At 35.9% G+C, this 17,699-nt stretch overlaps 1 protein-coding gene across 1 annotated transcript in view; it reads right to left on the bottom strand.

Annotated features, from left to right (window-relative positions):
* Positions 1 to 17,699, bottom strand: part of RET (ret proto-oncogene) — a 184,776-nt gene that overhangs the window by 128,478 nt on the left and 38,599 nt on the right. The window contains exons 4-5 of the mRNA XM_085064050.1: positions 4,201 to 4,345; positions 2,567 to 2,647 (exon numbers count right to left, since the gene is read on the bottom strand). The gene's annotated coding sequence lies outside the window, so the exon portion shown is untranslated. The remainder of the gene's footprint in view (positions 1 to 2,566; positions 2,648 to 4,200; positions 4,346 to 17,699) is intronic.

Raw genomic sequence — 17,699 nt, 5'->3', positions numbered from 1 at the left:
GGAAGAGAAGCAGGGATGATGAGGGTCAACGTGAGCTGCCTGCAATTAGATTGGCTTAAACTAATCTTGAAACAACACCCGTAGAACCCAAAGAGGCTATTCTTCTTTCTATCTATCAAGATGTGCAGAGAGTCAGCTACCCCATTTAATTGCATAGGCGTAGCTAAAAGCTATGAATGAGAAAGGAAGGAGATAGCCTTGTCTGAAACTTTATAATGCAACCTGGTGCACTGTAGACATAATAAAATTATTTGCTAAGCCAGTCCACACATTAGAAGACCAGCTGCCTAGTGTCTAACTATGAAATTACTCTGCAAATGAAAAGCAGGAATAAAGAGTAGCCAAATGGAAAAATACTTCCTGACCCAGCCAAAGAAAATAATTTACAACAGTTTCCCAGCATGGAGAAAGAAAAAAGGGTACATGCAGAGCACAAGGATGTAGAAACTGAACTTCAGGGTAGTCAGCAAAATAATCAGATATTTGAATGGATGTTTCAAAGATCCACCCAAAGTTATCTGGGGGAAATAGAACAAGACCTATTGGATGATATAGTTTAATGACATAAGATATTCAGTATCTAAAGTCTGACACGTAAGAACAAGCAACTGATATATTATCAATATTTATATGAAAGTGAAATCATCTCTTATATATCATCTCTCCATATCTCTTTTCATTCAGTGATCAAGTTCTTTACATATCATGTGTAACTGTTGCAAACCAAGGTTATTTCTCTAAAGTCAGTAAAAGGACTATTTCTTAATGTTAGTCCAGCCTTAAATGTAACTTGGAGCATTTTACAGGCATGGAAATAGCTGCAGATTTGCTCCATTGCGATCAAAGAGAAACCCTAAGGTATCATTCCTTCCCCAGTGAAACAAATCACACAAAAGCGTGTTGGACTTCACTCATGTTTTTCACCATAGGAGTTAGATTCTCAGCAAGTTTAAATTACCTTAACTTCAATTAACTTAATAGATCTATATCAATTTATTCTCTCAAATAATGTACCTTGAGTATTCTGGTGTACCATTCAGCTGTAACTAGGGGAATTCAAATCTGATTATTACTCTCCTTTTTTTTTTCCCCCAAAAAAGTTCCATACTTTTGCCCACAGTGGCTGTGGGGCTATGGTAAGCAAAAGGAAGTGCCTGCCTTCTTAATCTTGTCATCACATGGCTAATTAAAAACATATATCCTTTTTGGAGGCCCAGGCCCAGGAAAAACACAAGTTTTGGCAGCCTCGTTCTGCTTGCTAGTATATGTTTCTTTCATGTTATGCAGTTTTGGATTGAAAGTGTTCTGCACACAAGAGGACCAAGAGGCATATTTTCTGCAGATACACAGAGAGAGCTGAGAGTGTAATTTGCACTGTACTGCCTGCACTGTGCTCCTAATAAGACAAATGCTCTTAATATAAAAATTTTATACCTAGCTACCATCAGGTTTTTTCTTTATATTTTTTCAAAAATTTTATGAATTTAATAGAAGCCTTATTCCTTCAGATACACCCTAAATATATATATATATAGATTGACATAAACAGATTAGGGACCACATATGTCTTGTGACTCACTGGTTCTCTGGGATACTGCAACTGAAATAAATATTATTGAACATCATCCCAGAGTCACCAGGAGAAGTCAAGAAAAAATGTCAATATTTTAAGATTACAGCAGAGGTGACAATGGAAGACAATTCCCCCTATCTTCCATTCCACATCTCAAACTTTGGAGGGAGCTGTGTAGTTTTAAAAAGAGATGTGGAGTTTCAAAAGAATGGTTACACTGGAATTGGTGATCACTTCTTCAGCTAAGGATCCAGCTCTCTCTAGCTTTCAGGTACTGGATTTGTCAGGCTTTTTCATTGCTTAAGCTTCATGAGATGTGTAAAGCTTTTAATATGAGCACTGAAAACTTTATACCTGTGAGCAAGGTGATTTCAGTCACTTGGTAGATGGTAATATTTTCTCTGGTACAATCCATACAGAATTTCATTCACAAAAATAAAAATAAAGGGTTTTACTACATTTTAAATGTGATAAAGAAAAATACAAGCACATTGAAGTATTAAACTCATTCTTACTTGTTCCTATTCTGTCAGAATAAGAGTGCTAAGCCCTCTTATCTACACAAATTACAGGATTGTAGAATTTGTGTGTGACAGTTACACACCACCTATCATCTTGCAACATAAACCAATTCAGCAGGTTATTTGGATTTTCTGTGTAACAAAAAAATTATGTCAGAGCACTCTTGGTAATGAAATAGCTAGTATTATCAAAGACTATGACAGTGCATATGAAGGAACATGCTCCCAGGACTAGACAGAACAGAATAGTGAGAAGCAATAAAAGAGATATTTAGAGGCCAGTGATAAAAATTGCTTTATATTTGCTAATGCAAGCAGGTGATATCCATTTCCCATGGCATATAGTGTTTCTTTTCCCTCTTCCACTTATAAGCCAGGGAAAACATTGTCCAAAAAAAAAAGTGCAGCTGTGCACAAGAAAAATACATTCTTACACATATGTATGGATATTTATATATATTGAGACATTCACCTTTTGACTACTTGAGATGCCTTCCTGAACATTTGGTAACCACATCTACTGTGAATCAGGAAACAGAGACAAAATCTTTTCCTACAAAGTGAAATGGAATGAAAATGAGTTCTCTAAGCTCAGTTGCAGGTTGCATAACCCAAAACTGACTCATTTTACTTCTACATTTAACAAATTTCATCAACACCCTGTCACCAACTGACTTTTTGAGAAGAATTCTGAGATTTAATGAGCTCAACTTAAAACTGTTATTGGACAATATGGACGTGGGAATTAGTCAAGACTTCTGCAAAACAAAATATTACAGAAAACAGTGTTTGGCAAAAATTGAACTCAAATTAATCTTGAAATATGATGCTGTCTGAATAGGAATAGGAAGCAACAAAGAAAACATTAAATTTTGCCAGTCCTACTGAAAAACTGCCAAATACAGATATTAATGTAAATAATTAACATAAGTTCTAAAGGAAAAATTATATATATATGAATTTATTCCTTAATTTCTACCCATATTCTCTAAAATTCTAGAGAACACAAATGAATTTGCAGACAAAAATGGGCATTTTATCCAAAAAGATCAGAGGAGAGGTGGAGGGAACTTTACAAACAAATTTATAGCTGTCTTCTTAGGAACATATTTTTACATACCAGCAATGTTCTACTTCACTCGTTAATGAACTCAGAATTTAAAGTTTACTGAAATGTTTCCGAGTACATCACATTTTTTGCAATGTTGATTCAAAATAATAATGAATTCTTGTTATTTTTAGTCAGAGAAAAGACAGAATATAATATTTAAGAAGATTCCATTCTTAACAAATACAACAACTGAAAAATGCAACCATAGGATATTTCCTTCAGGACATTTTTACTGGGATAGAAGTGGTTATGGCCCTTCAACAGGAAGATAATTCATGTTATAAATTATAGAGAAATTTAAAGAAAAGAGCCCACGAAATTGAAATGAGGATAACTGATGTAGAATAAAATATCCAATTTACAAGTGAAAAAATAAGAAATGTGACTACTTTAAGAGGTACTTAAACCTCCTTGAGTTGCCACAGCATGTCCAATTACGAAACCAACCATGATAGAAAATGGGTAAACTCTAAGTAAAGGAAGAGTCACCTAGCCAGAGTTTTCAGTGTGAGCAGAAGAAGATAGGAACAGGACCAACATAGAGCTCTAAGGCATTTCAGTACTCTCATGCTTTCTAGAAGAAATTATTACAGTAATAATTGGTTGTTTTGTTTGATATTACTGAATGAAATTTTGCAGTACTTGGTTAATTTTTAGTCATCTGAGCTGCCAACAGCCTGTATGGTAGTGATTCAGTATTAATGCAGTTTTGGCCCAGGAGTTTATTTTCTGAATTTCTATTTGGATAGTCTCAGATGTGGTGAGAATGTCAGTATGCTAAAATTTCTGTTGAAAGGCTTTTTATACAACTTTATGGGAGCTTGAGTGTTTGTGACTTCAAGCAGTGCCACAATGACATAGATAAAATGCATGACTTGAAAAGTTGAGATTTTTTTTCCCCCTTATCTGTTAGCAATGCAAAACATTAACACAGGGTTCATAATTCTGGAAAAACTCTCATTAAAGCCAACAGGCAGAACTACAGCATCACCCACCTCTGTCCAGCAGGCAGTGGCCTGGCTCTTGCCACTCCCCACCGCAGTGGGAGCACAGGGGCCAGCTTGTCCCTGTGTGCTGAGCTCCTCTGAAGGCCAAACTCCAAGTCATCAGTCAGTAGGAGCCTTTTGGCACTCTGGAAAGCTGTAAGCAGGAATCAATACAGCTGTTAGGCTCTGTTTAATAGGCTTTTTAGTACAACGGTGGTGAATGACAGTTTTCAGCCTGCTTTCACCTCCTCTCCCCCACTTTCCACATCTCCTAGAAAAAGGAACCAGAAGAAAAAGAGGAAAACAGTAAGGTTCAGCCCACGGTAATTGATATTCCACCACTGACACGAAACTGGGCCTTCAAAATAGTGCCTCTGTTTTATAACTGCAAAGTCCCTCCAAAACTGCTAAGGCATAAAATTAATGCCAACCTGAAAATCAACATTTTCCCCTTCCTTTTCTAATTCACAACAACTACTAAACCAAGCTTCATGTGGAATTATGAGATCAGAAGTGTGCAAACTGCATCTATGTGTTAAGGAGTTTGCACTGGCACAGAGTTATGGGCATGAAACCCCAAGATTTTGACAAACACATTAAAATCTCCACCAGTAAGATCCAAAGGCTTTTTATCCAGCTATGTAATAGTCCTGCACATTCACCTACAAGAGCAGCTTTTGTTTAGAAAGGCTCTCTTTTGAAAACAAATTGTCACTTTATTGAATGTATCCTAAGCATCGCAATATCTTTGAGAGATTGGTTACAGGTTAATTCTGCTGACCAGTTTAAAGCACACATTCCCAAATACTGCCAACAAACATTCCAATAACTTGATTCAGGAGAGCAAAACCTGTGTATTCTATACACCAAAATTGATGCTTCCAAGAAAACAAAAGAAAGAGGCGGCTTTGTTTTAAACAGTAGAAAACTTCATCCTGCGGGCTCTTTTCTGCAGATATTAGGCAACAGATTTTCCTTTTAGAGCTCATGATAATTTATATCTCGTTGGCATTGTAAAGGAAAAATCACCACTAAAACAAATCCACACCAACGGTCAGCAAGAGGAGACTGTTTTAATCCTTTCTTGGTTTGTTTTTCCATTGCTCTACAGTTTCTATGCACCCTCCATGTAACGCTGAAAGAAATCATTAAATTCCAAGTGAGGGCATTAACTGTTTTCCGTTTTCAAGGTGAATATGTTGGTTGAGAAAGCAATTGAGAGGATTTAAAGGCTTGCTCTAAACTGCAGAACTGGTGAAGGACTAGTGGCCAGAGGCAGATACAAACTCAGCTAGTCGGGTAGGAGCAGGCACAGCTCAGAAATCTGGCAAGTTGTGCAAGTGACAGGGACATGGCTCCTGTTCCTGGGTCTACAGAAGACTTGTGCTTTTCCAGAGAGGTTGTTTCACAGTTCCCCAACCACAGAGTAAATTTTTCAGTTGCATTTTTTTTCAAATACTGTGCGATTGCCATGAAAATGACTGATATTTCTTCCTTGCATCTGTAAAAAATGAGTTTGCATTATTTACACAAAAATAGTGATTGGACACAAAAAGACCAAATGAGAATAAAAATGTGAACAAATACGTACTATGTGCAGGCTCAGAATTCATTATCTGACACTTCAGATGACTAAGATTTTAACACAGGACTTAATATCTTCCTAAAATTCCAAAAAGAGACCTTGTAAATATACATGGTACAGATGGATTGGAAAACAGAGCCAGTCTGATGGCCTGCAAGCAAGTCAGAAACCAGTCAGAAATAAAATAAGTACACAGTGAAATTACTTTAGGAGAAAGCTTAATAGATTTATTATTTACTCACTCAACATGAGGCTGAGCATTGTCCAAAGGAAACAAGGCAGAGGCATAAACTGCTGCTTCAATTTAAGTGGAAATCCCAACCACCCCTCTGGCTAAGGCTTTGCACATATGTTGATGTCAATAACAAATTTCAAAACAAATCCTCTGTTGAGTTACAAAAATGCTGTGAAGACAGTACACAATCAGCTGTTCTTCCTACTGGAGCACCAAAATCAGAAACAGTGACTGAACTAATTTAAAATCACACTCAACACTATAATGCTCATACATACAACCAGATGCATTTGGTTGTTTTTAAACAACTGTGACTAAACAAGGCAACATTAAAAGATATTGGGACAGGAAGCCCTTTCTCAAAAATGGACCCACAAAATAATTTCAAATCACATTAATATCAGTTTCAAAATTTTAAATAAAATTAATTTTAATTCAAAGTTAAATAATTAAAATATCAAACCAATTGGCCAAATCATAGCAACCAGTAACTTAATTCAAAATAATTGTTGCAGAAACAGTCCAGAATTATAAAGATTCATGAATAACTTCAATATTTACCATGAAAAATAAACAAATCAAAAAGGAAGCAACTTGAGTAAATAAACAAGATGAGGAATAAAAGGCTGAAAAAACCTTCCTTAAAAAAGTGAAACAGTGACACTCCAGGCTTGCTACTTTTCTACTCTGAAGGAACAAAAACAGTTTCCCTACTCAGACGTTTTAGGAGAAGTTATTTTTCTTTCTCAAATGAAAGAGATGGGCAAAACAGGATACTTAACACTTCAGAGATAATTCATCACCGTGGTAGAGCCAATGCTGAAAGTTCAGAAATGTTTTCATTAAATCAAAGTTAAAAAACACCCTTCTACTGGTATTCAAAGTGTGGACTCTTCAAAGTGTGGACAAACACCTCTGTATTACAACTGCATTGCCTCAAAAAGTGTTACTGCATGGCTGCAGTGTTTAATAAAATCCGTAGAAGAAACAGATTTCTTAATAAATTCTTTAAAAGTTCTGAAAAAAAATGGCAGGTTTCTGTCCTAATGATGCCATAGTGTGCAGCTTAGAGACTCTTATCAGACTCTGTTTTTCCAAATGGAGCAGATACACATGAATCAATCACATCCAGTCCAAAACAGAAGCATTCTTCCTTGTGTCCTCTACTAAAATTAATACTGCACTGTTAATGGCCATGAACAATGCTTACAAGCACCTGCAGTAGGGTGTAAAGTCAATTTTAAATGTGTGTCTCTGGTTCCTTATCAGTGAGTTGCAGAGGGCAACTGGTGCTTAATGTCTCATCTCCCAATGACAGCTCAGCATGAGCTGTATCAGAGCCACTGCAAAACTGCTTATCATTAAACCATCATGCTCCAATCTCAGCCTACAAAATAGATGTGTTCTTCCATACAGGGAGAAGGAAAACAGAAAAATATTGGCAACACTGGTAGGTCCTTTAACACATAAGGATGAAAGAAAACACTCATTTAAAATGAGTTCTAAAAAATTAATCCAGTTGGCTGAAGACATAACACCAAAAAAGAAAAAGAATTTTAGGGAGTAAACAAATTTCCACTAGAGCAAGCTCTGGATAGCTTTGCTTTAAAGCTGATTTGTCCTAGTAATCTTATGCTAAGCTTTCCCTTGGTGGTTAGCATAAATGTCTAAAGCACTGGAAAGAAGCATGAAGCCATAAGTAAGGGATATTTAACCAATAAGATGACATGCAAATAATTTCTGGACCATTAATGAATGTCTCAGGTGTATTGTAAAGCATGGGGCCAAAGGTCTAGATTGCCTTATCTCTCTCATAAAACAGGAATCATGAAAAATGCGAGGAAGACATCAGGGAAAAGTCATACTCCTGTGTTTCCAGATGGATGCCATGGTTAAAATATGGCTCACAGCCAAGATGAGAGCTGTATTTTTGGTCAAAGACTAATGAATTTCTTGGATAGGAAAGGACACTGTATCTTGGGTTAGGTTTAAATGTAAAGGTTTACCTTTCAATCAGTCACTAAATTAATTTATAACTTACACAGTCTGGCAGGGGAATTTGAAAGCTTTCCACCCTCAAATTTACCAACAAACCAGAGAGCAACCCAGACTATTGGCAGAGACATCTATGGGAGCTAGGAACTGACAACCTTTTACAAAGCTATGCCGAGTTGTTTGGGATAACAAGGAGCAGGAAGATGCCAGTGTCCAACAGCAGAACTTTCTGGAGCCCCATGAAGCATTTTGAATAACTCTATAGTCAACTATCTGCATCTTTTTCTCAATAGTCATCTGTCACTGAGTTTTGTAAGCTGCTCTTTTTTGTTCTTGTACTTACCAAGAGCATGTCCCCTCTGCATGCTCACTACCTGCAGGGACAACTTTCACACCTCTCCCTTGGAGTTAAAGCACAAAGGCAGGGTGTTTGCATTACAGCAGCTAGCAACTTCAACATTACAATCAAGATCTAAAAGAGACCTTAAAACAATCCTCCAGTTTCTAAAACCCCAGGCAGATTGAGTCTTATTTCAGTGGTGCAAATTAACAGTAAGTGCAGAGAGAAAAAAAAGGATTTTGTCCTTTTATCTGAGCAACATAAGTTTTCGCATCTTGATGTTCATATTACAAAGTAACAATGTTACACAATTTTTATATTTACCATTCTACCACAGATAGTGATAGAAATAGCACATGATCAGAATTATCAATTTGCCTTTAAAACAAAAAAATAATAACAGATTTGACTAAATTTTTAACTTTAAAAAAATAGAGAATTTTATATATAATTCAGTCCTCAGAGCATTCAAATTCCTGAGATGCTCTGTTAGTCAGAGTGCTACCATGATGTTCACTGTATATAGAAGGTAATTTAGTTTGACAGCAATAATGTTTAATTTCTGGTAAGTGACTTGTTTCTCCTAACTGTGTAGCTGTAAAGAGCCATGAGAAACCCTGAAAGTAAAAGATATTCTTACATGTTTTTCTTTCATTGCAGGTGCAACAAACTACCCAAAGGATTTTATCTGACACTTTAATCTCAGTATTGATTAGGGGAGATGAAGGAATTTGTTGAACTTGTTGGTTTTTAATTGATTTTCTACAACATGGACATTATGACTTCCCATTTGTTGGCTGTCACAGATACAAATCAACAAAAGAATACTTAGATGTAATGAACCAACCTCCACAGGCACAGGGAAAAATCCAGAAAGTTAGCCTCAGTCCTCAGACAATTCTCAGGGTAACCTGTAAGCACTATTTAATAGAGGACTGAAAAAAGAGGTGAAAAATTCTTATGCTGATCTCTTTGTGGATAGAAACTCTTGTATTATTAAACATACCTATTCCAGACAAGAAGAAAACAAAAAAACCCACATCTAGTGAACAACTGTGTTCTTTCAATTCCACATTTCCTTAAATTTCCCATTGAAGTAATAGTTTCCTACTAACCAGTAACTCAGGTTCACATAAAATATTACTAGAGTATCTTGGAGAGTATCACACTGGTAGAGCAACTTGGAAAAATGTTACATTCATCACAGGTTTTTTCATCTACTAAATCAATATTTTATATTTCCAAACAAATATTTTCTAGTCTTTAAAGCAAAAAAAATAGTTAAAAGTGAAGCACTGACACCAGGCTGGACTAAGAAATTTCCAGCAAATCACCCAGCAAAAGTCTGCAGGGATTTGTAGCACACCATGATGTCACAGCACAGCAGCTGTACGGAAGGGAGCTCTGCTGAAAGGCCACTGACAACACACGAGACACACTGGGGAGAAGGTTTTTTCTGACTTGCTTGCTAATCCTCCTTCTCACAGCTGACAGCCTCGACACCTCAGACAAGGCTGAAAATTAACTGTCCTTATAAAATGAATGAACAAGAGTCTCATAAAGTTGAACAGACTTGGAGCTAATGAATTCTGCTGGCAACCCATCTTTGAGTAACAGTCTCCTAAGAACTTTTCTTAAAACACAGCTTTTCGAAGAACTTGTGTCCTTTTTTTGAGTTTTTCAACAGAGGTTACAGGTCTTTTGTTTCCCATTCTCATGAAACTAGTCATCTGTTAAACAGCTTAGGTCTTAAAATGCTTGAAAGCAGAATGAACACACACACTTTTCTTCTAAAAGTCCCAACTCATTTTAGGATTATTTTAATTAGGGTTGAATTTTCCCATTTTGATTAAAAAAAAATATTTCTAACCAGTGTTCACAGACTGAAAGTAACTGTGTCATTGCCAGAGTCTTACAAAATAAAAACAACAGAAACAGCAGAAGTCTGGGTAGTTAAGGGACCTCGTAAGAAGGGTTGCTGGATACTATTCTGCCACAGAACAAAGGGAACACATGTTTTGTAAGAAATGTGTTTTTACAAATTGCATGGAAGTTGTCCTGGAGGTACCAGAGGGCAGAGGAAAGGGACTGCTGGCTAATGAACCATGGAATTATGAAAGGTTAAAATGAAAGAGGCATATCAGATTAATAACCAATTGTGCAATAGCTGGACAGAGTTACCATTTTTCTGACATTTTTCTCAGACTGTTTTAAATGTCTGAACCTAGTGGGCTCCTATGTCTTCCCTTGAGATTCAGTTCCACTGTCTAATAAAACTTCCTGTCAGGAAACCTTTCATAATGTTCTGTCTAAATTTCTCTTTTCTGAACAGCAATACATTATTGCAGGTTATAAACTCTTCTTTTACAAGAAGATAAATTATTCTTAATTTTTAATGTTTATCCTTCACAAAAAGTTATTAACCATTATGTTCTTAACTCTCTGTCAGTTGGCCAAGCTTTAAACATAGAGATCCCATAAATTAGATACAGTGCTAATTTTTTTTTCTCTGCAGTCCCTGAAATTACATTACACTATTTAATGCTGAGATTCCCATACAAGGGAGCAGGTAAGCAGGTGTCTTGTAGACTGCTTTCCCCCCAAATAATATTATTTGTTCCTTAAGCAAAAATTGATGTTTGGCTTAAAAAAAGAAAAAGAAATTCACAGCTGCTCTATCAGGATTCTCGTTTCTCAGTTCTGCTTTAAACCTAAGAAATATTCAACTTCCTCCTAGTTTATAGCAACAATTAAATTACAATGGCCCTTCCACTGGATGACATAAATAGCAATTGCCTGCTAGCATTTCAGTCTTTAGTCCTTCTGAGCTTTCCTAGTGTTGCTGGCATAACTGGAATACCAATAGCTGTAGCATGTTGCATGTGTGTACAGTGCATAAACAGTCAAAACAACCACTATTACTCTATTAGACTTATATACAAGTCTTGGCAGGGGCTAAAAATCCACTACCCAAATACAGGCTTAATGGAAAATCTTTCAGAACCGATCCACCACTGCAAGTGTATTTTCATGGGACTAGATGTCTGTATATTTGTATGTTCTTTCCCAATATTCGTTCAAACCCAAATTCAAATCATATTCTATCAAAATATTTAAGTGCCTAATTCCTGACATAATTTGGGCCCAGGCTGAGATGCATAATTTTGAAGAAACAAATAAAAATGTATTTAATTTGCAAAACAATTTTTCTTCACCAGTTTCATTAATATCTTTGAAAGAGACAGATAGATACCCTGCTTTTTTATGGTTTTCTTCTCATATATCTGGTGAGAGTCAAGACAAAGGGAAAAAAAACACCAGCAAAACCTGTACGCATTTATGATTGCTCAATAATAAACAGCTATCCACACAGAAGATCCATAAACAAAAATTTGGAACAAGTTTGACCCAGCTGGAAAGGGAGAGGATCTTTGCTCTACAGGCCAGGTGCATTGCAGGCTGGCTGTGGGATATATTTTTTTTTAATGCTGCAAACAGGATACTTAGCTATCGGTATTTTTCAGTATGACTCTATGACTGTTTTCCAAATCTTTACCTTATTTCCCAGTAGACTTTCTGTATTACATAGCAATGTCATATTGCATGTAGGGCTATGGAAGTAATGAAAGAACAAGCAGCACTGCAATTACCTAAAAAAGGGTTATGAATAGGAGTAACAATGAGAAAGCTAATGGGTTCCTTCACCTGCCATGAAAACTAACTTGACTCTGCCTAAAACACTTGCAGGGTCAAAAGGCTCTGCAGTTTTAGTTCCCACCATGAGGAAGACAAAAAGCACACTGCTTGCATGAAGTCAAAACAACAATGGATTTGCAGTGGAAATCTGAAACAATGACAAAAGAAGACATTAGGAAATATTTAATTCAGTCACCTTTACAAGAGAAATCTGTATACAGACTTACAATGAACAGAATTAAGTGAAAGCTTATTTAAGGTCTCTTTCTATCAACACCGTTGCCTCAACATATACTTTCCTTTTTCTTCACTCTTCTATCTCTCATACTAATTTCACTACTTTACTGGGACCCAAACACATTCTAATTTACATTTAGCTAATGTTAACTTTTAATGGATGGGATTGTTTGCTTACCAGATTACATGTACATGAAGAAACTGTGAAAATCAGTAATAGAATACCAAGGTCATGTTTACTATATTTTTTCAACAGACCTGTAGGGACCCATTTCTTGCCGGGCTCAGGCCAAGGCTGAATGCTGGCCATCCTATAACTGCACCCTTAGAAACAAGGCAAGCTCGCAGTCAGCAAAAGTTCACAAAATTATAGGACACACAAAGGTCAAGTTTCTCCTTCTCAGGACGAGTAAAGTCACTGCTGTGGTTGGATGTTAGTGTACCAGTGACTACCACTCCCCTTTCAAATTAGAACACACTCGCAAGAATTATCTCAGACAAATGTCTGAAGAGTAAAGCAGGGGCCAAAAAAATAATTCTGTTCATGCTTAACCCTAAATCCAATAGGAATTAAGACCTAACTCTGGGGTTTTTTCCTTCTTTTTGGCACAGTCTATTGACTAATATTCATCTTCATGGCTCACTGAAAGGACTCAGTAGGCTGCTGAGTAAAACTGGAAGACCATTATTTGCTTCTCGTCCTGCAGCTTCCAAAGTGTCATTGTACACAGTTAAAAGTTATACGCTGCTATTTTTTGCTTTGGAGAATACAATACAAAGGCCTGCTCCAAACCCCATTGTACTTTCTGGATTTGTATTCATTTGACATTACACTACTTTTGAATCAGGCTTTACATTCATAAATATCAGAAAGCATTGCTGAAGAAGTAATGCATGTCAAGTGGCCTGCAATCCTTGAACAAAGCAGACCTTGCTCCCCCCATCATCATTATTCACCAGACATGGCAGAATGAAAGGCTGAAAGGATCAAAGAGCAGAGCACCAGCAGTATCTACAAATAATTGACAGTGTAAGCAACACCACTAATCAAGCCAAAATACAGGACATCATAAAGGACAGACATTCAGGTTCTCTGGCTTAGCTGACATCATTTAAACTGGGAGCAGCTGAGCAAAATGAAAGAAAGTACTTTAAATATAAGGAAAGTTTTAAGTAAAATAAGCAAGAGCAAAATTGCACCTGATAAAATTAAAAATAATACTAAACATGAATCAACTACAGCTAACATCAGGCTCTACTGAACTTTTCTGATCCTTCTTACATAGTAGATAACTATTACTTATACATAGGAATACATAGTTTGAGCAAATTAACAAAGCCTTCTAATTTAACATTTTAGATTTTTGCATTCTTTATGTTTCCTTTAAGTACAATATGACAAAGTAGCACCCCTCATCTCCCCAGAAAAGATAGGAAGAAGATTTAAAAAAAAAATCCACTGATACTGTCCTAAATTGTCAAAGAAAATGGTTGAGAGAAAAAGCTCTGGCTGCTGTCCTAACCAGTACTGACTTTCATAACCTTTTTCCAGAACTTATATGTGCTTGTCAATTCAAGCATTTCTACAGAAGCAAAATCTCACTACATTTTACCTTCTAATTATTTTAAACCCTATGACAAAAATTCATTTACTTTCATTGTAGTCAACATTCATCACCCTTAATGCTAAACAAAGAAAACAGCAGTCCAGGTGACCAGGACTGTCTGTCTAAATAGTGAAAGTAAGGCAACTGTGAAAAGCTGTGTTCTCTTTTTCCAAGAAACAAGCAAGTCATTTAGATATACCAACATTCTTTGAACTTGACCCAGAAAGTTTAGCTCTAGCACAGAAACAATTTAGTTTCACCAGCTCATTCAAGCAGTGACTTTTCTACTTGAAGTGCCAAGAATCTTTCCCAATATTGAGTGCTAGGCTGGTCAGTTACACAGTGTGAACCTTGTGTTTTCTGCCCACCAACTAATGCACAGAGGTTGGCAAAGAACTGTATACTGAGTAAAGCCTTTAACCATCATCAAAATACCCCCATTTTGCAGTAAACCTTCTGAATAACAGTCCATTTTCCATGACTACAACCAGTGTCCCCAAAGTCAGTTCTCACAACTTCAAAGCTCTTGCAGATACAATTCAAGCATTTTTACTAAATCAAGTACAGTGCAATAGTTTGCTATTCTGAAAAGCACTTCAAAGGAATTTCAGGTGAATGAACTAAAGAAAAATATTCCATGTTCTCAGTTTCAACCATACTCTAGTATTTAATAATTTTGAACAAATAAAACATAATTAAAGTTGCAAATATCTGAAGTCTTTAAAACTACTGTTTTTCACAGCCAAGGACAAAAGACAGAGAACAATCTGTCATTTCCATGGTTGACCTTAAGCCTTTGTAGGAAGCTGTGTTATGTTCTCAAGCTTAGCTGAGATCAATAATTGTTTATAATTATTCTACGCAATATTCCTAATAGTTGAAAACACTCTGTTACAAAAAATCTCCTGTAAAACAGAAGACAGTGAAAATAGTTTAGACAAAAGCAGAACTGCCTGTTTCAAATGAACCTGCCAGAAAAGCTTTGACCTGATAGCAACAGGAAGTATAAACCATCAAGGACTACCTTAGAATTAAATATTTAGAATGATAAATGAATTATCATAATAAACACTTAGCATTCAGGTAGAAAATGACTAAGAAAACCACTTTTGCCCATTTGTGGTTTTTTGAAATAAGGTCAGCTTCTCTTTCAATGTAAGGCAAAACTCATTCTTTATATAATTCATTATCCATTGACAAAGAGGTTGGTTGCATCAGAAATAAATGTGACCCATTTCCTTCAGAATCCCTCCAACTCCTTTGCTTTTTTGTTCAGAATACAACAGCTATTCAGAATACAAGGCTATAATCAACAGAACAGCCTTCCAAGCAGAAAAATGGAACCAGTAGTGATACAATTTTACTAATTAGGGATCTCTTTCAAATGAAAGGATTGTCACAAAAGTATGTGTTTCTCTGAGTAAACATCACAGCATTAGTAACAAACATTTTTGTGTTTCTACTTCTTCAATAGGATCTGTGAAATCAAAGACAATTTAATCCCTTTCCTTATAATTCTAAGGCTATCCAAGTCATTGATGTATAATCAGTGTTAATTGTAGCAGTTAACATTATATCCTCAAACTACTTTCCTGACAGACTTGGTCAAGTGAATTCCTAGTATTCTGTTTGCTCAGCCAGACAGTAGTTTACAATGAAAAACTACTTCACTTTGCATTGTTATACCTAAAGTTTTTAATGCAATTTAGGGAAAACTGTATCACTCATGACAGCAGCTTTGGATCAAATGAAACAGAATGAAGTATACATGCTCAATTTGGTTTTGTGGCCCTTTTGCTATTTCTTTTGCAAAATAAGCAAAAATGAGAAGGTAACATTTTTATATTTTGTTACTGTTCTTTTCATGATAGTGTGCCTGACATATCTGGTAAATGACCTAAGAAGTTTTACTATAACAACAGGTACTTTCCTAAAAATTAGAGGTAGAATAAATCACATCTTGTAATGCTCACAATCAGATAATTCCTTCCACAGCCACCTGCCCTTCGCACAAGGCAGTAGTAGATACTGTCACCTGCAACCTGCTGCTTCTCCTGCACGATTGATTTATTTTCCATCATCTCTTCACATCCCAAGTAACTTCTGAGCAAATCAAACGAAATTAATTTCACTTGCTGGGTTCCATCTCCTAACCTATTTTGTTACATCGTCATACTGATATTTTGGCGGGAAAGAATTATCTAGAACAAGCAGCTTTGTTTGCCATTCATGTTACTACTTAATAGTAATACATTACTATTTTGTGCAATACCCAGCCTGATGATAAAAGAACCAGAAAAAGTCCTTTGTTTGGTTATGTTTGATCTTCCACTCCAACTGAATTTAATTTAAAAGTATAATAAGCCAACAGAAAATATTTTTCCCTAATTGAGATGTACCATCTGCTCCAGTAATCAGCAAAACACATCTCAACTCATTTGGATGTTTGATGCACTGCTTTTGTACAACTGACAACAGGAAATATGAACATGATTAGAATACAAAGTAATTTTTTGTCCCAGCAATATTTATTTTACACATGCACTCACAGTGAAGCTGCTTTTGTGAAAGATAGCTGGTCCTCCTGTTCTCCTACCCTAAATAAATCTTATAGGTATTGCATTCTCACAGTGTCTAAAATAGTGATTTCATCTGCTAGCCACTGACAAAAATGGATTTAAATGCATTTTATACTGGGAAATACCTGAAACCAGTTATTTTTCACACATAATTGTCACACAGATAATCTCTGCTGATGATTTACAGAAAACTCCGTTCTAAATTACCCCCCTGTAGTTTGAAACTTCTTCCAGTTTTTATAAACTCAAATGCTATGATTCAGTAAAATATCTAAAATTTGGAAGTGAATTTGATAGTTTGAAATTGGATTCACTCGATGTACTAAACCAAATGTGGTTCAAAGATGTGAATTTGATGTCCACACTATTTTAGCTTATATTTAGCCCGTTAATATTGAGAGTATTTTGGTCCATGTACTGCACAGGACTTGTTCCAGAAAGAATGTCTGCAGCCTGGTGTGTTACTTGTAAGAGGACCAAGTTTACAGAACAACCTGCATTTAAGATAGACAGGGACTTCTCTACCAGGGAGTCTTTTTAAAACTTAAGGCAAACCAACAGAAAGAATAACATTAAAGAAGCAACTGTACCTAAATAAATCTTCCTTTGTTGGGGGATTAACCTGCAGTGAATCAATGACATTTTGTCTTAATCCCTTTGTGTAGCACTTACAAGAAAAGGATTCTGTCTTGTAGGACAAGGATAAGACAGAGATACTTAAATGTCATACAAAGAGAGTTTTCCCTTTGATGCTGAACTGCACATGGAAATTCCTCTTAAAAAATTCAGGATCACCATCGATCAAGACAATCAATAGGGATTTTCTGGTTTATAAGACAGTTATAAAGCTTAAGGCTACTTTCTCTGGGAAACAGACATTTTAGCTCAATTTATTCATTTAATTATTTGAACTAGTTTGAGCATTAACTTCTTATTTTGAATGTACTTTCACTTCATGTGAGACTGTTCCAGATTTATATTGAAAAAGGCACCAAAGTCTGACACTATTATAAGGTTGAAAAGTGAATAAAAAATTGTTTTTGAAGCACCAGAAAAGCTACATAATGACAAAATTTATGTTTTAATTCTATAACAAAAGATAATCAAGAGCAAGTTAAAACCTTATGCTCCCATTTCCTTTTTGTCACGTTTTAGAATCTGTGCAAAGGAAATACAACTTCAGAGCTCTGTTCCCTTAAGTTCTCACCTCCCTTCTCTGCCAAAACCCAGTGTT

This window comes from Lichenostomus cassidix, chromosome 6 (assembly GCF_008360975.1).
Source record: "Lichenostomus cassidix isolate B80296 chromosome 6, HeHo_3.0, whole genome shotgun sequence".
NCBI classification, from domain to species: domain Eukaryota; kingdom Metazoa; phylum Chordata; class Aves; order Passeriformes; family Meliphagidae; genus Lichenostomus; species Lichenostomus cassidix.
Note: the sequence above shows the minus strand (reverse complement) of the source record. Positions and strands in the feature narration are given on the sequence as shown.